The 20,404-nt window shown below is 39.5% G+C and overlaps 1 protein-coding gene across 11 annotated transcripts in view; it reads right to left on the bottom strand.

The window, feature by feature from the left end:
- WDFY3 (WD repeat and FYVE domain containing 3) overlaps positions 1–20,404 on the bottom strand; it is a 192,727-nt gene that overhangs the window by 145,422 nt on the left and 26,901 nt on the right. For 10 of the 11 annotated variants that reach the window (XR_003255114.1, XM_026075320.1, XM_026075319.1 and 7 more), the window contains exon 2: positions 13,724–13,818. The gene's annotated coding sequence lies outside the window, so the exon portion shown is untranslated. Of the gene's footprint in view, positions 1–13,723; positions 13,819–20,404 lie in introns of those variants that run through there. The other variant, XM_026075328.1, reaches the window with a different exon arrangement.

The raw sequence follows: 20,404 nt of genomic DNA on the forward strand, positions 1-20,404 counted from the left end.
ATTTGCAACATTAGAACTGCTATCATTATACTTAATCTGACCTTAACGCCTTGACATCCATACAAACAAAAATTCTCAATACTTCAACAAATATCGTACGTGCTTAAAGAGAACTGGTTAATAAGAAAGATACAGATACAAAATCTGGACTAGCAGTCTTATTTCTAGGTCAATTTCCCACAAATTATTAATGATAATGATACAGAATAGCAAGTGCTGATAGAGTAGTTTTCCTGTGGTTTGTACTGTCTTGAAGGTTAATGCCTTAGACTCGCTGAAATAGAAGGGCAACAATTAAATAACAGTGATACTTTTGACCTACAGTGCAGGGATGGAGGAAAATCATCTGGTTAAAAATCATAATGCATGTATTTTTTTTCTTTAGTATCATTTTAATATAACAATTTCATTTTCTATGAAGTTTTTGCATTTCCTTGAGTTCAAAGAGGAAAATCAAGTACTGTTTTTTACTTCTGCACCTAGCCTGCCTTTATTCTGACATAAAAGTATACAGCTTATGTCAAGTCAGACAATCTTACCACTGCATTTTCCAATTCTTTAATTATTAATAACATCAAAACCTTATTTTCAAAAATTGCTTTCAGTAAATTAATGCTAAATTATTTCCAAACTATATCTTTCACAACCCCCAAAACATAAAGGCTCCTAAAGCAAACTATTAAATACAGCTGAAAACAACACAGAACACTGACTCCAAACCACAGTCAGCCGCATCAATTTTCTCCCAGTTCTGTACACAAAAAGCACAGTAATTTGTGCGTTCTGAAGCACGCACCCACCATCCATTATGCCATTGTGACTGAAGAACCTATTTTAATCTTGTTTTTAGTGCAACTGAACAGAACAAGTTACCTAATTTGAAGCACTGCTGATGCTCATGTATAGATAGAGGATGTAATGAAAAGAACTGTAGAGAAGTATTTAGGGATCCCACTTAAAATTCCTAGTTTTTGAAAACAGGGAAGAGTCACAAGCCAGTTTTATAGAGAGAAAGAAGGTAGAAAGCACAAGCACATGAGCATGTGTGCCTTCTGTTCCTAACAGGAGCAAAACTGTTTACATAATATCTAGCATATGATTTTGGCTGGATGCTGATAAGATTACAGTTGACTTCCTAAATCYTTATTTAGCATAGATGAGCCATTAGATCTGTCACCAGCATATGTACARCTCTCAGTACTGCTTTTCTTTAAAGCAAAACAAATGCAGTGCACAATAAATCATGTTATGACTCACATTTTTCAGCTCAGTAATAAATTGATAATCAAGCTAGAGATTGCAAATGTCCACAAAAGTCAGCAAAAGTAAAGTAAAGTAAACTGCCAGAAAGCTTACAGACAGGCCATTTAGACTGACAACACACATGCTCATTTAGGGTTTCTTCTTTTGCATTTCTTGCTGTACGTCTTTTCAAACCAAAATGAAATATGAATCCTCATTTCCTCTTGAATTACCACACACTACTCTCAACAGAAACAAAAGATAATTCTGCTTTTGTAAACACTTGAATAGATGCATYGATCATTTGTTTAAAACTGGTTTTTGAACCAGGTCATGGAAATTTCACAAGTAATTTCCACATTATGGAAGCCAAATATGTCATTATAAGTATTGCATCGATGTCTGACAAAGTAGTTTTTGAGGCTATCATAGACAGCCCTTCATCTCCTCATGAAACAAGCCACCCAAAACCCAGTTCATCACTAACACTACTTGAAATCCACATACAGTTGCCAAGTTCTACACAGCTTCATTTGTGAAGTTTAAAGTAGTGTCTTTAAAGAGCTCATCTCCATATAAACCCAGATTTGATTTCCAAAAACCAGCTTGTATTTGCTAGCCATGAAGGAAATTCAAGATTCCATACCTCAAAGTGTTCCCTCCACAGCATCTTCTTAGAGGGGAAAAAAATACATATATTTATTCCAGAAAAAGCTTTTAAACAATTTGTGACAAGAAAAATATATTGCCATTTTAGGGCTGAGGACCAAATAAAACTCTTCATTTATAAATGAAGCCTTTCTGCCTTAGGTGGTGAGAAGTGGTCATTTCAAAACAAATTTTGACAGGCATTATTGACCCTACTGATGGGTTAGATCAAAGTATTGGCTCTTTAGAGATTTTATCCTATAAAGGAGACACTTGTGTTATTGGTTCATTCATAGACATTCAGGCTCTAAGAGTCTTTTTGCCCATGCTTGTGAAGTCATACCACTATGGCACCTTCTCATTTCTTTGACCTCTTACAATATCGTCTCAAGATGGAAACCTAACTTTGACTTCAACAAAAATAGTACGTGAGCTTTCACTGCACAGAACACCTCCAGTCCTTCAAGGAGAACAAAAGAGACCATTTAAGAGAGGAACCTGGCAGCTCAAGAGACACAAACGTGCGGAGCTCAAAAATCCTAACAAGCAGAAGGAACATGCAAGTGGGCAGGAGCACAGACACAAAAGATGATGACAAAAACAGAAGTGATTGCTCTACTGACRTTTGTGGAATTCCTTCATTAATATGAAAATTGTGCCTAATAYGTTAACGTTTCAACCTTGAAGAGTAAAATCTTTAGCTTTCAGCTCTGCTGGTTGGCTAGATTACTGATACAGCAGACTACTTTTTGGAAGTTTACCAGATTAGCACTAATCTGCAACTTTGTAACTGGACTCTCTTGCAATTAACCATCCTCATCCACAAGAGCTGGCTGGCAAGATACAATAAAAACAATCTCAAATTTTTCAAATGATACAAGTATCATTACTGCTACCCACACCTAAAGCTTAGAAACATATTTGCAGAAAGCACTACCTACTGAAACATCATTTTGTCTTCTAACGCGTGCTCAAAGAACTGACACATCTCAAAAACATTTGCATCTCAGCAAAAATAATTTGAAATGGAAGAATCACAGACACTACATGTATTATTCCCTATTAGAATATTAAACCTAAAGCTTACAAAACAAAAACTATAGTTTAAACTATAAACTCTATAAATTAACAATGCATACTAATTAGTGTTCCCATTAAAAAGATATCCAATTATGAAAAAGTCAAAGCTATAACAGCTCAGAAGTTTACATAATTTTGTAAAAATAGGTAACAACTTGTAAAAAAAAAAAAAAAGGTAGGTAATTTATTTTCTCAATATTTATGAAGAGAAAGTTCTAATTAACGAGCTCTCTCCACGGTCTTTGGTAAAATATCTCGAGCATCTTTGAACACTGTTCTTGTCRGGGTTTTTTGTTTTTGTTTTGTTCTCAAAAGGCCTGAATAAACTGATTTGCATTAATTGGACAAACAAAATGCCAGTTACAGCCTGCCAGGGATAGAGCCAAACTGAAATTTTACTTTGCCAACCTGAACTGCATGGCAATGACTAAGTCACGTCATTCAGGACAGGAAAGCTGCTAAGAAGCCCTGCAAATATTTTAAATAGAAAAATCAAAAAATGAAAAGCAAAATAATCTGGAATCTGAAGAAATAAGTGTGTGCTTGGTTAGCATGCAGACATGAACAAAGTCATAGAAAATAACTGTTCCAGAGGGAAGCTCTTGCATTAGTAGTAAACAAGTGAAATAAAAAAGCCCTTCCAGAAAAGTTATTCTACTAGAATTAACAAGGAGCAGTTATTAGGAACAGGGAAGAAAGCTCTGATCTACAAAGGCAAGTAATGGGGGGGAAGGAGAGAAACCTGTGAAATCTGAACACAAAACAGGCTGCTTATTTCTAAGAGATAAAGCTATATGCTAAACATGGTAATCCCAAACAACGTGTTCAGTAATTACAACAGTGATCATAAACACAGTAGTGATATATTTAACTCAAAAGGCCACCAGATTTTTTAAACAGAGCAYGGTATTACAAAAAGTGGGTCCATTTTTTCCCTGTATGTTTTTTAAATGGCCATCTAAGGCATAAACTTCCCCTATCGCTGTGAAACAACAGTTTTATCCCCAAAAGAGCAGCAGCTTCTTCTGCCTTCAGTAAATTTACATACAAAAGAGCACTAAGCAGAAGCCATGATACCTGTAAATTCCATSTCTATAGAGCTGCCCTTGTTTCTAATAACCCAAATGAGAAAAACAACATAATAATCCTACTGGCACATGCCTGGCTGATGTAATAAAATTCCACTCACCGCTACAATTGAGTCAGAAAGAATATATCAGAAGGAGTAGTGTATCGGGGAGGGAGAGAATCCAGCCCTTCCCTCCAAGCCAGTATTAAATCCCTGGTCACAAGTGTTTGTTTCTTTCTGGAATAACAGGGACTAAATTAGGGTGAATGATCATGGCCTCCTAAGTTGCTTTACAATTCATATTACTCATAAGTGCAACCCCCCCCCCCAAAAAAAAAGAAAAAAAAAAACCCACCAAGCCAAGCCCTTACAATTAACAGTGCAGACCAGAGTTGGATGGAAGAGCAGAAGAAATACTCTAAAAGATGGTAACTGATCTATTCTAATTACTGCGTTATTCCAATGCTTGTTTGCATCCAACAAGAACTTGCCGAACTTTTATTGCTTCCTACACATCCCACCACCAAAGGTCCCTTTATAAACAGCATAAGGAATCCTGGCATGGTGTTTAATGGGCTATTCTTTAAATGTCTTGTCTTAGAGATTGGGTTGCCATACATYGGAAATAGGATTGACCAAAGGCATCCACTCAATTCCGCTGGAAAAAAAGTGCCACGTACCATAAAACAGACCCACTGCCATGGGGAAAAACAGTAAAGATGCCTAGGTATCACAGAGCTAAGCAAGTCAGGCAATGAGGAAGAAAAAAGGTACTGTCTTTTCTCCTCACCTTCCCTCTCTTTCCTCCTCCCCTCTCTATTGGGTGGCAGAGTCAACAGATGATCCCCTGGGGAAGGGAGTCACAAACTGCAGATCAAAGCAGCTTGACCCTTGTTAGTCTTGACTTCAGTTTTCAAACACTAAATTGTGCCCCGAGGACTTCAGGAAGAGCTAGACTTGTGTTCAGGTTCCCAGCCTTGGCTCTGGAAAACAGCCTCCCCATGTTGCACACTCAGACATTTCTCAGAAGCCTTGGCAAAGAGTGAAGAGTAAGGACAGAATAACTGACTGTGAACCTTTCCTTACAGAAAATAGCTTTAGCTCCCCAGGAACTTGTAAGAGGCACTACTATGTCCACATCAATGGGTCAAGTTTGCTAGGTGGCTACCAGGCTTGCAGAGRGACACGAGGACAAGAGCAAAGCAGGATACAGCTCTATAGGCTGCTGAACCAGAGCCACGAGACTGCAGTCCCCCAGAACTGAAAGTGTCAGAAAAATGATTAAACAGTTTAAAAAACAAGAAAACCAAAAACAAATGAAAAAAATTGAAAGCAGACTGGAAGTGCAGACTTTTAAAGCAGTATTAATTGCCTGAGTAATTGCATTCAAATTCTCCCCAATTCTTTAGTCAAAACAATTAACACTGCTGACAATTTTTTCCAGTATCCTCTAGCACAGTTATCAAGTGACCAGAGGGGGTGTTGACATTCTTGGACATTTAAACTCCTGCTTGACAATAACGTCAAAATGAAAGTTATATTTCACAGTGAAGGACTGCTTTCTCAATAAAAGTTTATAGAGTATTAAATAAGACAGCTAAAAAAAAAAAAAAAAATCAGAATAGCGAGATTCTCTTATTCAAACAGAAAAATTAAGTCCATAGCCTCTAGAGGCAGGCAAATTATTATTTTAATATGATTTTTTTTCCCCCTCCAACTTTGTTTCATTTTCAAAGAATAATGTCTAATACAATTCAGTAGTGAACATTTTGACATCAGAACTACAGCAGTTGAGAATAGGCTTGTCTTAGCTATATTTTGGAAACTACGCACATGACAAGCTAAAAAAATTCTTTTCTTCCTTGGATGAAGTACAAAATCGAGTTTACCTATTTTTTACCTATTTCTGTAAAGTCAACAGCCTAAACAACTAGATATTAGGCACAGCTAGCTACACATTACTTAATATGTATCACTATATTTGCACTAAATCTCAGCTTGCTCAGTTTCGTTTTTTCTGTGTAACAGCAAGGACAACTTCAGGCTGACAACAAGAAGCACAACTAACAAAAGCTATTCATAAATTAAGTGTTAGCCTGGGGGTGGGGGAGAAGCATCGTGCAAAGAAATATAAGTAGTTCTATTTATTTAGGTCTTACCCTACCTAGGATTCTTCAAATTCAGCGCAAGCATCTTGGATTTCAGATCCTCTCTTTGCAAGATATTAGCAACAGCAGCCTGCCAGCTCTTCTGCCTACAAGCCATTGCCAGCACCTCATTAAGTAAACATCCTCGCGGCAGTCAGGCGAAATGCCGAGCTTTGCACTGTGCTCCCCAGGAGCCGGCTGTACCAGCGCACAGGCTGGTTTGATTGTAGAGGCACAGCTGATCCAGCCCTGCCAGCACTGGGCTCATTACRCCGCGCGGTTCATAAAGGAGAGGAACCCTCAGTACCGCAGGGAGGAGGGTCCTCTTTCTGCCTGCACAACACCCGGGCCGCAGTGACTGATAAAGCTGCTTTAAAAATAAATAAATAAATAAGATAATAATAATAATAATCTTAAAAAGAGAAAAAAACTATATGCAAGTGTAAGAATATGAAACAGCCGGTCTGCAAAACAGTTGCTGCAGATGAGAATATAGCATAGCCTACAAATGCAATATTATTTTTATGCACAACACCATACAGTATAAAATATCTGGCTCAGGTCAGTTTGTACAAACTGCCAGTTTAAATAATAAATAATAAATAATAATAATAAATTATTCAGAAGTGGTAGGATTTCCCAAGGAAATCCATTCTTAATACTATAGTTACTCTCATCTCATGCCTCCCCACTACAGTAATCCATTTCTCCAGTAAATAAGTAAAGGATAAATCAGGACTGAAGCACAGATCCCTGAAAAACTCTTCTAGTGGCACAGAAGGATGCTCAAAGGGCTACAGTGACCCCTGCTTTTTAACTGGATTTGTCACAGAAAATAGCCTGAACATACATCCACATAGTAAAAGCACAACTGCTGAAAAACTGCTGAAAAAGAATTCCTTCCTATTCTCCTCTTGATGCAGCCACACATACACATACTATGGAAATACACTTTTCACTAAAAACCAGAACAAAAAAAAAACCCAAACAAACAAACCAACCCACTAAACTTTATTTTCTTGCATTCATAGACACAGTAGTTGTATCCCATATGTGCTGCGAGGCAATTTGCAAGCACAGAACTGATTTTATTACAAGTCCTGGCTTCTGTAGTACCTCAGTGAAAGTGTACTAACTCGCACATCCTGCAGAGCCCTTGGCCATTTGTGGATACAAAGATCCTCAGGAGAGGACCTGCTCTCCACAGGTGAGAAAACRTGACTTTTTCCAAAATATTTCTCTTTTCTTATTTGGTGTCCTATTTAAGCGTTGACATTAAGTAGTGTGCAGAATACAAGAGTAACTAATCTCCTTTATTTTTAATGCAAATTCTATGTAATAAACCAAGAAAAACTCAGAAATATGTTGCCAAACAAGAACACACACAAAAATTAAGTTAATAAATGCTCCCCACTAGGATTCAATTGCAACAACAGTACCACAGCAAAGGCTTATTCTCACATACTTCCATAAATGCCTATGCATTTTCACTATACATTCTGTCTTTTAATTTGCTTTTACCTCTCTGTCACCATTTGCAGACATTCCCTAAAGTAGGAAGTCCAGGTTAGGCAATCAGAGAGAGGGGGTGAGAGGGAGAGGGGAAGGTGTTTGGGCTTCTTACATTAACTTGTTTGATATCAGCAGTTAGCTGAAGCAAGGAAGGCTGCTCCAGAAGCCAAGTAACATATACAGAGTTCTGGGAGCAGTAGCAATACTCACGTAGCTGAACTAAAGGGATTTATTCAAGCACTGTTCGGTATTATATAAAATACATGCACACATGTATACACACACATTCCTGCAACCCATCTGGATATTAACAGCCCTTGGTGCAAGAGCGTATCCTGTATGTTTGAAAGTAACTGTACAGTCAGTGTCAGTGAAGTGCCAACTTCACACTTGTCACCAAACTCAAGAAGTTGCAGAATTCAAAAAAGTAACTGTACAGCTCTGTCAAATTATACAGAGCCAAAAAATACAACTTACTAGGAAAGCTCCATTTCAGCCTAAGGTACAGGACCTTTCACAGCACCTATWCACTCCCTATCAGAGGAAGTACTTGTGCAATGCTTCCACATTAGAGGAATAAACAGAAGATGTAGCAAGAGGATAAATGAATATCCAAAAAAAAAAAAAACAATTAAAAAAAAAAAAAAAAAAAAAAGAGAGAGAGAGAGACCCTTTAGTAACACTGAAGGGCAAACAATTCAGTCAGATGGCAGCCCAAGTTTCTAAAGCTTCTATTGTTATTTCCTCACTTATAAAAATTGCTGCGTATCAGAGTTTGATCTTCCAGCACTTTGAAGAGTTATTGCTGCATCTACAGCAACATGCCTTTGAGATTTCTCCCAGGCAGTCTTTTGAAAAGTTATAATGAAACAAGAGAAAGCTCGAAAACTAGGTTCACTGCACTTCCATTTTGTTTTAACTACTGGGACCTAGTCTTTCCAAGCGACTGCATAAAGTTTGCCTTATACAGGCTATCACTCGTTAACACTAGCTCTTCTAAAACCCTCTACGAGGGACACAAGATGTGGTGTGAAACATTCACAGGCTCCCTGCTATTACAATTACACAACCTGTGCACAAGCTCTCTGCTGCTGAAGGCTGTACCTATTATCAACTTAATTTGCAGTTTTGCTAGAAAATGTTTGCTAGGATACCAAAGGCTGAGAGCCACACTCCAACAAGCCAAGAAAACAGCAGCAGGGATTACAGAACCAGAGAGCAGCATCTTCAGGACCAACTTCAATGGAGATACATTTTTCCCCTCTCACCGGGTTTCCCATCTATAAAGCAGAGCAAAAGAGATTATGGCATCACCAACAGACAAGAGCAGAGCAAAGGGGGTTTCAGGTATTAATCTATCACTAGCAAAAACTACCTCCAAGGAGGTCACAGCAATGTAATACAACATTTCTCTGTTGCGATTTCTCTGGAAAAGCTTCACTATAAATGTGGCTGAAAGTCATGGTAAATGGGAAAGCGAGCACACATCTGTCATGCCTCAGTCTCAGGTGTGACTAGTGTAAAATTTAACCAGAAGTAGAGCAGACAAACACCTCATCCATCAACAATGGGCTAGAACAGCTCTGGTATAGCCTTTATCTGTTAAGCACACTCTTGATAAACTCCTCTTCAAGAGTCAGGCAGTCATAGCTTGCAACTTGTAAAGGACAGCATCCATTATGYGGACGGGTTGTGCGGCAGCTATGTAAATTATCTATCACCTTGGAAGTTCACAGCTGTGCTTCTTGTAGCAGTAACTGTCCCGCCCATCTGTCACAAAACACAATCGTCAGCCAAAGCTTTGAAAAACACTTCACGTTTGCAGTCAGCATGTCTGTGCCCTTCATTACTACTAGCAAAGTGGGCAACGACACTTCTTCACATTCCAAAACACACAAGTTTGGTTTATTAGCCAGACTCCTAGGCATTAAGAAAAGTATGGGAACAGTTCTGTCCGCTTTTAAAATGGTGCGTTTTGGGATTTCTCCAAATCTCTGTCTTATCTTCAGTAGACGTTTTTGATCAATGTATTACTGGACTTAATTTTGTATAATGTCCCCATTTTCTCCAATAACTATGACATTATCCAGTCCACACAAAGCCGAAAGGTCGCCCTCTTACTCAATCAATGCACACATTATCCGTTCTCTATTCAGGAATGCTCAAAAGAGAATTCCCTATCTTCTATTTTCCTTAAGGCAAGACAACTTATATTATTCTTTTGAAGCTCTTTCCTGAATTGTTTTTGCTGTCTTTCCAGGTGATGGGAATTAGCTTCATCTCATCTGTTCCTGGCATATTAAGGCACAAGCTTCCATCTCACAGTGCATCTTAAGGAAAAGATTTTGAGATGAGGTCTTCTGTGAAATTGAAAATTGGAAGAATTGTCCCTAATTATCTGCCCTGCCATTCATTACTGATAGGTAACTTTTTGGTTGCTATTACATGTTGAATATAGATGCATGAAAATCAAGGACCCTCATGACTGCAGTTTTGGAAACTGGATCTTGTGTGAAATATTGGTGCTCACCTCTAAGGGAGTCAGGAAATTCCTCTTTTGCCAAAACTTGACAACTGCTTTGCAAGGTGCATTGCATATGCAGAAGCAAGACATGCAAACATCCCTTTCAATCACAGGCAGGCTAAGACAAGGCAACATGTCAGACAACTTAAACACCATCCCAAATGCCTATTATTTTCACATTTCATATTTTATTCTACAAAAGCTCTTCAAGAGTATTGTTACTCCTCCCTATTCTTATCTTTTCTCCCTGTGACAGACTAAAGGAACTACTATGAATAAACAAACATTAGGGCAAATTCCTGCAAGAAAAAAAGGCTTGAGGTGCTGAGGGGAGCCTTGATAACTTCTATAGCAAGCAAGCAAAAAGGATACAGAAGGTGGGTTTTTTTCCCCTCGTGGACACCTTCAACACGACAAAGAAGGAGTCACACCATAAACACCTTGAGCACCAATTTTTTCCCCTTCCATCTTTCCTGAACCTCAAACAGCCACTTTGGAAGAAGTGCAGGTTTTGGACTGTGCACKCAGAAATACAAAAGAAGGAGAGGGGCTGCAGGAACAACCAGCCCTCTCCTACAGGAGAGAAGACAAACTGCTTTAGCTGCTTTACAGGGAGCAGACAGAGGGAGGCAGCCCAGGTGTGAACTGCCTAACTGCATCTGTGACTGTGGCATCCAAGGACAGACAGGGAGCTGGACTGCTAGGAGCCTGCCCCTGCCCCTGCCCCTCCCCTCCGGCACAAGAGAGAAATTGGGGCTTCAAGAGGCTGCCAAGCTATAACTGTTACTAATCCTCATCACATACATCACAGTGATTTCCTGAGGCCCCAGAACAATATATACAACTGTTTAGGTAACAATCACATCCACTTAAATAGTAGTTTTCAGTGCTTTCTGTAATATTACTAGAATTTAGAAAAATACTACGAATAAAGGGTAGAGTTGGAAGAGGTCATCTAACTCATTAAGTTAAATATACTTAGTTTATAGGTACTGACTGAGTTAGTGTGGCATAACAAATTACCACTTAACAAATAAACATCAGCTGACTCTTGTCAACCAAACGTGCAAACTCCTAGCTCATCCCAATTACGAAGTCAAGCACCTTAATATAAATCCTTTGTAGCGCCCATACTGTCAACTCCCAGATTGACATCACCTGCACTTTTTTTTTTTTTTTTTTAAGTAGACTGTAGTCCATCATCTAAATCACAGGTGCCATTATTGACAAATCTAGACATGACAAGCTAGTTTGGGAGCCAACTTCAAATGATCTCCCAGTTGACACTGAATCCCTGTTAACTGCTCAACTAAAGTATTTTCAATCAATTTTACTCCTGCAGTATGGTGATTTAAGAAAGATCACACTACAAAAAAAAAATCACTGCATGTATTCTAAAAGAACAACCTTTGAAACCTCACAGACTTCAAGCTGTATCATTTCTATCTCTTCCCTCCCTTTTTCAGTAATCCACTCAATCTCTCAAGGAAGCAAACTAAATCAGCTTGACACAATTTCTCCCTGACAAATTCATGTTGGTTGGTTGTTTTCCATTATCTTGTTATCTTCTGTGCATTTATAAACTGAATCGTGATTTTTACTATTATCTGTGTAGCTTCAGCTAACTCATGCCACAGGTGGAAAGAAACCCATCATGAGCCAGAGCAGGTCTGAAAGGGGCATAGTYACAGCCGCAGCAACGCTGAACCTAAGCTAATAAGCTTTGCCCGTTCTTGCACATCCTTGGACCTGGATGAACAGGATGCATGCWGTGCCGATGGAGTACTTTCTACATGAGTATCAGAACAGCAGATCACGATGCTAAYCAGGCAGCCTGCATAGACCCACAAAACAATCTGCACATGCTTGCAACTAACTGGTCATACTAAGTCAGGGAGGAGACTAATGAGAGCAGAGATCAGCCTTCAATTGCTTTTTTATTCTCCATAAAGTAGAGTATATAAAAATTAACCTAAACACAAAAGGTTGCAGGGAGCAGGGTATTTTTCTGACATAAGGGAAAAAAGCATATTACTGTCACCCTAACTTGTGGACAGATATATATATATTTTTTTAACTGAGTAAGACACTGTAGACCAAGTCACTAAAGAAGCAAAAAAGAGCTAGGAAAAAAGACCTATCTTCTATTCTGGAATGCAGGATTTCATATGGAATTATTTATTTATTTATTTTTAAATAACAAGTGATGCACATCTTCAAATTTTAAAACTTGTATTTTTATACCAAACCAGATAAAGACAGTTATAACATATGGATAACTAAAGCTCCCCTGTAAGAAAGGGAACATCTTACAAGAACAGCTGTTAAGTTCCGCCTGCCTGAAGGAGCTATGCCAGCTGGCCTTTCCTGGGACTAATGGGTCTTTTTCCACTAGGTCACCTTTTCACTTTGTTCCTCACATATTGTAGTAGAAATCCAAAGGAACAGGGTTTTTGTTTTTCCTTTTTGCTCCAAAAGGATCTATACATTAAATAGTGTTCTAGTGAAGCTTGGATATTACTGTAAAGTAGCCACACCATACAGTAACATCTGTGCATGCAGAGTAAGCTAATAAACATTACAAATCCTCTGAGGTAGCCAGTAATTGACTAACTCAGCTGTTCTTGTGGAAATTCACTTCTTTGTCTAGGAGCATTTAAATCTGCCTACCTCTTTTCTTTCTCTTTTCCTCTCTCTTCCACCCTCCTGCCTCAATATTCATCAAATATTACTTGGCATATTCAATTTTCATAAGCAAAATAAAGCATTACTGAATTTGATATTACATGAGCTTTTTTGACTAGTTGAGAAGAAATCCATTGGGTCATAAATCCATTTAATCCTCTTCAGTATTACAAAAAGTGTAAAATTAAACTGGCTAGAATATTCAGCTTTCAAAAGGAAGGCATTATGGAGGCCCTCACATTTGTAGCAGGACCATACAGCCAATAGGAAACATGCTCACAGCAAGCAGCCTACCTATATTGTACTTAATCCCCAAAAAACTAGAATACAACACCAAAATACAAGTTACTCGGGACAAAGATAGAGATAACAGTCTTCAAGTTAATACAGAATGGACTTCTCCCAGCCTGTCCACTGAAGAGCAGGAACAGCTTACTCTCAAAGGGAAAATGAGAGGCTTAAAAAGTTGAAAAAATAAACAAGCATTTTCCTCATTCTTACTTTTTCTTTTTTTAAACTTTATCAATTAAAACTTCCAAGTCTAACTCAGCTTGACTTGGAGCAGGTATCACACTGCACTCAAATTTCTGTGATCGCCCAACTATGTATTTCTACAGCATCTGCATAAATAAACCAAAACCTCAGTGTTGCTTGGGTAGAGCAATTTTAAATTGACAGTGTTCAAACCGTGCCTGTATTAACCCTGTTTCCATGACAGGCATAAGAACTGCTTCACACAGAATCAATTGGACAGTGTGGCAATTACAAATCAAAAGGCAATTTTTGCAAAAGCTCTTTAGCATCCCAGTCACTAACCTCTACAGCATTCCCGGGATCAGGGCAAACAGCTTCAGGAGAGCAGGGCCCATTCCTTTCCGAGGATTCTCTTCAGGACCAAAGCTGTTCTTTCACTAGATAACATAAAATGAAAAAAAGTTAAAATACAGATGTGACAATAAAATCGTAGAGCATTGCTATTTTGAAATAGAATTATTCTTAGGTTTGTGAAAAACCAGTTGGCCTAAGAGATCTGCTAACAGCTCCTGGAAAAGGAGCTGTAACAAGCAAGAAACCAACCCAAATCACTAAGCTTCAACAAACATCGTCTTGCCAGTAAAATGGAAGTCATTGAAAGCACACAAACTGCTCAAAGGGTCACTGTGCAGAGCAAGGCCAGTTACTAATGCACTAACAGCGCGCGATCAGCAAGAGCATCCCTCTGAGAGGGCAAGCGATTTCTCACTGTTATAGGAGGGGACGAGGAACTAAGCTGGGCTGATCCAATCTCACCTGAGCCACTACGACACTACTGAAAGCACCTAACCTTCCCACCATGTTTTGCAGAGCTATACAAGGCGTATCAGGTCTCCTTTGGTTTGACAAGTGAATACATGCAACCTAAGTGGGAGCTCATTTCCACAAAGTTCAGTAGTGCGACCAGGATGGAGATCTCTAGCTAACCCCAAGGCAGCCAGCAGCCCTAGCCAGCAAACGCAGCACTATGTGCTGTTGCACCTGGCAACAGGCTAAGTACCTTAGTGAAATGCTGCACCTTGCTTAATTAGCCCTGCAACAGCAGACTGCTGTTTTACCTCCGATTCCCAGTCTGTCTCATTCAGCACTAGTTCAGGTGTTCCTACAGTATGGTGCATTATGCAGTACAGACATATCCTAAATCAACTGGGAATATCTTATACTACAGTTCACATTTGTTTTATTATTATTTTATGCAGTAAAAGGAGCAGGGAAGATTTGGGGTAAAAAATCCACATGGGTCCAGGAAAAAAGGAAGAAGAAAAAAAAAAAAAAGGAACCACAGTATTATACTATTTCAAAAGGCTTTGGGAGAAAGATGGCTTTAATATAACAACTTGCTCAGAGAAATGTTGCAATAGTTAATATGTATAAAACATTTCGTTATAACCCTGCTGTATGCACTGAAAACTAAAGTAACTTGCTGGCAAGTGCAAGACTTCAGCATTAATAGCTAAACAAGAATGTTCTCTTCCAACATCATTCTCCACGACCATAAAACACTCCACTACTCACAGGCTAGGGAGGGGAAGTCAGCTGACAAACTGTGCTATTCAGGACTCACTCTTGGGAGGTTTTAACTGTATACTATATTTATTTCAGAGTAAGACTCAGAGCCCTTGCTTGTCGAGTAAACTCTGCTTTTGGAAAAGACACTCCTAGTTTAACCTAGGAAAAAAGAAAAGCCAATAAATCAGGCATCTGAGCAAACTAGAAAAAGATACAGACACCCAGCCAATAAGCAGGAATACAGCAGTACATGAGCTAATGAGCTTGATTCCCAGAGGGATCCATTTCATGCACTTCATGTGCTCACTCAACTAACATTATCAGTAGCATCTTTTCTACTTCAGCTCAGTCACATCTACCCACAGGCCGCACAGCATCTACTTCCGATTATTTTTTTGTAAGAAGAGCTTCAATGACCCGCCTGCAGTTTGACAGAGGTATTTTCCACTATGAGCTGCAACCCGTATTAAATCTCTCTGTGCTGCTCAAACAGGATTCAGCTCACCCAAGGAGTACCTTGTGGCCTTCCAAACAACTGGTTTCAGCAATGCTCAAGCTTCTGAAACACCAGGGAGTGAAGACATGAAGCAGATTCCCTCCTTTCAACCCTGCTGTAGCTTCCCCTTTCTTAAAATCAACAGGCATTCCAGGATTCAAGTCATAGGCGTGTTAGCGTGTCCACATCCACAACTTCTGTGGGTGGCTATGAACTCTTCTGTGCCAGTGCAAAAGTCTGGGTTCACGCCAGGCTACTTGCAAGCAAGCCCACACTGCAGTGCAGAACTATTCCCACAAAACCGCTCTACAGCCTCCTTGCCTTGTTGAACACGACYGCCTTTCAGCTGTGCCTTTGTGAGGCCTTGCATAAAGCATTGCTTCTACCTGCCTTTCCTCCCCACACCTCAGGTCATCGTCGTGCATGTTAGTGTGCTGCTGGCACTTCACGCTGTTTGAGGCGGCACAAGGAGGTCACAAAACTCCTTCCAGCTCCCATCAGTTCACAGTTCACCTGTGGAAAGGAGATGTTTGATCCCTCCTAGYTCTCTAGAGGGTACTGACGATCTCGTGCCCCTGCTGTTACTGCCTCCCTGCAGTCGCAAGGAGCTCAACGTGAGGCATGTCCTCTCTGGCTCATGGGCACAGTCCTACGATGAAATGCCATAAACCAGAGACTGCCCTTGGCTTGAGCCCTCCAGTCCACCACACAGAGCATCTCCTAAGACCTGCCAGTTTCAAACCTGACTTCTTGTGTAACAACCACAGGTGTCTCCTTGAGTCACCTTACTGCCAGAAAGACTGCCAGGAAATCTTTCGGTTGTGGAGAGACCTTGCACATGACAAAAATGACAAACTTAATCCTCCTTGGTTCTGATACATTCATTTTGAATTCCTAATTTTACCTCTCAGAAGGAAGGAAAGATACCGTATACCAGATGACATAAGCCTCAAATAAGACAGAGGTGAGACAAGAAAAGGAGAAATGAAATCTGAGCAGGGGTACAGAGGAAAACACCAACTTGGCAGGGTAACAAGGCAATTGCTTTCTGAGAAATCTCCACAGGAGATGATAAATCTGGAGTCACTGTATGGATTCCAGGGAATCTGAAGTGTGCATTATTCAACCATGAGCACACAGGTAGAGCACAGTACCCTTCCTTATTCCCTCCACCACATGCACTTTCCTTCACATGCAAGGCTGCAATCTAAAACAATAACGGAGATAAAAACTCGTTTTCAAGGACCGATCCACTCACAGACATAAAAGGGACTCTCCTTTTATGCCAAGTTTCCAAAAGAGGTGTTGACTTCCCTGAAGAAATTCCTACCGAGCCCCTATTTTTTCAAAACTCTTCTTAACCTCTCATGTTATCCAAGGCTTTCAGTATATCTGCCTCTGCACACCTCTGCTCTTACCCCTCTTTTTCCTTTCCCTCACTTATATTCCCACTGTGTAACTTATCTTCTTGTGAAGACTGAAACTAGGAAGGCTGAAAGGTCATGCCAAAGAAAAGCAGCCAGCCGAAGATCAGTGTCCCACCTCGCCAGTTCCTGTGTGAATAAGACTAATGTCATATGATCAAAACTAGCACATTTAAGACACCATAAGAACGTATTTCCCACTGTTTGTGGGAAAAACACAGAGTCAACAGCCTGTACCAAATATTATGTGTTTGCACAGAGTGTGAAGTTGTGGAAACTAGACTCTGAAATTGAGAAATGCAAGAAGTAGGACAAGCACTTTTATTGCTACCTCTCCAGAAGCAAGTAAATATTTGAACTATGAGGATACACAAACGATGCTTTTGTCATAGGAACAGTTACTGGGACTAGTTTGGCAGCAAGCCTCAACACAAGTTTTAAAGTGTCGTTTCTGCTGCCTGCAACTACTGCATTTCGCTCTAATATGGACTTCATTACTACACCAACACCAATCTCTTGGTTATAAAAACAGACAATGGAAGCCTCATATATGAGCTCAATGTTAGATTAGACTGCATTTAAGGCAAGCTTAATTAACACTTGCTATATTTGCAAGGCTCAACAATGACCAGTTATGCTACAAGCACTCAAAACCCTACAAACTTCCTTAAGCAGAAATCAAARGGTAGTATCAGCATCTTTTCCAGCAAAAATTTTAAAATGCAGTGTTAGAAAGCGAAACCTCGAAGACAACCTGTAAGCCTTTTCATATTCATTATTTACTTGGTCTAACAGAATAAGGTAAGTAGGAGATGTAAAAAGAAAGAAGCTTGTAAGAGTACTAAGGAATCATACTTCAATCTTTTTATTTTAGAACCCAAACCGTCTAGTTTATCTACACTTCCCACAGTACATTTGGGACATCTTGTCTCTTTAAATATCGATTCCCTTACATTTATCCTACTCCTATATTACAAGTTCACTAGGGTTGCAATGGCTTGGGAAATATTCCATCAAAAATATCTTCTCGGTGTGGGTTGCCCCAACTAGCATTCTCAAAACATGCTTAAGAGGTTCCAAAACCATTCCACCCCAACAAATTAACATGTCAAGCTTTTWTTGGGGGGAGGGGGGGGAGAAAGGGAGCGGGGGACATTAAATACAGCTAACAAGAACTAAATGCCTTCCTTTGTGTCAAAAATAAACCGCTTCGACTTTAATTACATGAACCAATTTATAGTATTGCCTAAGTACAAATTCTCTCTGCTGTCATCAGCAGAATTACCAAAAGTGACTGCCAAGCCAATGGCACACCCCATTTATGTTATAACAACAAGAAAACAAACAAGAAGGCTCAGAAAATTTTCAACCTGAAGTATCCAAAAAAGACTGAAGTCTCCCCTAAAAATATAACTAAATAAAGTAACATAAAAGCTCATTTTTGATCCCACTAGTAACAAACTACAGAAGTTTGAATGCACTTAACACGATTCAAGCCAGGTCAGTCTCTTCATGTGCCCCAGTCAAATGAGGGGATGTGCCAGGGCCAGAAGCATCCCGCAACATGGAAAGGAGAAAGAGCAGCTTGCGTATGTCTTCCAACTAAGCTACCCACACTAAAAACATGTTATAAAGTCTGAGGAAATGAAAACCTTTACTGGCCAAACAGTCGCAAGCACGCGGCAGAACTTGGTGCCCTCCCACGTAATCAGGTTTCCTTCGTAAAGGAGAAACACCTCTGGGAAATGCACTGGCATGCTGAACGCTGAAAACAAGGCCCTTCCTCTTTGTTTCTGAGGAAGGGATCTATGTTTTCGAAACAAAGCAAGATTCAAATTTATGTTTCTTAAAAGATTTTTAAGGCGTTCAGAAAACAGACCCAATCGATCCCTCAAACCAAGAGAGGTCCCTGATCCTCCACAATGACCAGGGCCCTCCCGATTGCAGGCAGCTACGTGAGCAACTCCACGTCTTCTCTGCCTGCAGACTTCCCCACACAGCTCTGTCCACTGAAAGGGTGCAGAAAGGGAATATAAATTCATGCTAAACCAGACTGCACCTTTCTAGACATATGGTGAGAATACACATGGCACCTACGCTTTCTGGCTATGGGCCTTCTCATTTACAGCCCCAGGACTATCCAGCATGGAAGAGGAGGAAAGGGAAGAACCTAACGACCCACTTAGCATTACCTGCCTTCTCATAATTATTTCAAAAGCATATAAAGCAGCAATTACGTCATGAAAAAAGTAAACGACAAGTAACAAAATACTAAAAAAAATTGCGAGATTTCCACCTGCTGTGCAAACCAAAGACCTTAATGATTTTTCATTCACCAGAATACATCTGCACCAACGTACAGGCAGTGTGTGGTTCAGCAGACGCCAGCACAACTTTAACAGCATATTACATCCATTTTCATGACCCACCACTGAACTTCAGCGACTTCCACATCTATTATTTTCCAGAAATCAAGTCTCATTCAGGAAAAAGTTTCAGTCACTAAACACCCCCCCCCTCCAGTAAAAGTCTTTTATAAAGTGCCCTGCTGCACAGGAGGGCTTGTCCTGATTCAAAGAGTTAGAAAATGACATTTTCWACTATCTTTTCAAAGCATAATATTAGGCTGGCCAGCTTGAGCATAACTGATAACAACGTAACTGACACTTCACAGAAGTTACACAAAGTTTAACAGACTTTTTCAGAAGAGTCCCAATCTGCAAGAGGTCCCCGAAGAATTTCTTTCTGTAATTTGTATAATTACACTGGATTATTTCCCCCACTGAAAATATTTTTCCAGCAGATGAATAAAAGCACATTCTCTTTAATTACACAATACATTGGGTCAGTATGTATTTTAAAGCAAAGGTACCTTTTTTGTTACAAACATCTTATTCTTTGCTAAGGTAAAAGCTATAGTCAATGGAACTTATACTACTGCTTGGTCGAAACATTCTTCCTCACAATTGACGGTGATAAGTTTTAAACGATTTCTAAAGATACGGAAGTGACTTCTGATTTGGATGATTTCTATTAGCTGCCATTACTTATTTCTCTTTGTTCATTCCAGGTGCATGTTGTAACACAGATCATTATGTTTGCACTCTGGTAGCCCGCTAGATATTTCACCAATATTTTTACTTATGTCTCTATTTTTATTTAGACTAAATATTGCAGTTCATCCAGGCACAATTTCTGGAGTTTCACAAATCAAATACATTTTGCTTACTTCCCTCACAAGATACCCCACAAGTGCTGGATATGAAATTGCAACAATCATGAAACCTTTGGTTCCTGGAAAGAAGTAAACCGAAAAAATAACAGCCTGAACTCTGATTTTTTTCTTCTCATTTCTGAAATCAGAAACACAAATACTATGCAGGCTGCCAGCTTCCGGCATTCCCATCATTTAAGATATTTTTCAAGTATTTCTCTGAGGATAAACTATATTTAAGTTTACACATACCATAATGGTGCCATTAGAATACACAAAATGAATGTCCTAGAGAAGCATCAGATTTCTTCTGTGCCATA

The sequence above is a fragment of the Apteryx rowi genome, unplaced genomic scaffold (assembly GCF_003343035.1).
Source record: "Apteryx rowi isolate R43461 unplaced genomic scaffold, aptRow1 scaffold_401, whole genome shotgun sequence".
In the NCBI taxonomy this organism is placed as follows: Eukaryota; Metazoa; Chordata; class Aves; order Apterygiformes; family Apterygidae; genus Apteryx; species Apteryx rowi.